Below are 425 nucleotides of genomic sequence, written 5' to 3' on the forward strand. Positions count from 1 at the left end.
AGGGCTTTGGCTCCCCGATCGCAGAATGCGGCCCCTCCCCCGAGTAAAGCTGGACCGTCCCGGGGTGCCTAGTGGGGAGGCGCGCAACGTCGGAGAGCGGGCAGACAGGGCAGGAATGGTGACACCGGCACCGACGGGGCTCAGGGACCCTCGGCCGAGGAGGTTTGGGGAAGGGCAAGGGCCGCGCCGGGTCGACCGCAGGGAGCAGCAGCTCTGGGCGAGGGTGGGATGCGGGGCGACGAGGGGGCAGAGGTGCTGGGGAAGGGGCAGGTCCTAGCGAGGAGTAGTTGTGCGAGGGGCAGGGGCGATCCGGGAGCGCCAGCGGTACCCCTATCCAGGACCCCGCTCTCCCCGCCGCCGCCGCCAAGTTCCTCCAACTTTGCCCGCTGCGCTCGGAGGGCGCGCTGGGCCTGGGCGCACTAGGG

This window comes from Neophocaena asiaeorientalis, unplaced genomic scaffold, assembly GCF_003031525.2.
Source record: "Neophocaena asiaeorientalis asiaeorientalis breed wild unplaced genomic scaffold, Neophocaena_asiaeorientalis_V1.1 scaffold223, whole genome shotgun sequence".
Lineage (NCBI taxonomy): Eukaryota > Metazoa > Chordata > Mammalia > Artiodactyla > Phocoenidae > Neophocaena > Neophocaena asiaeorientalis.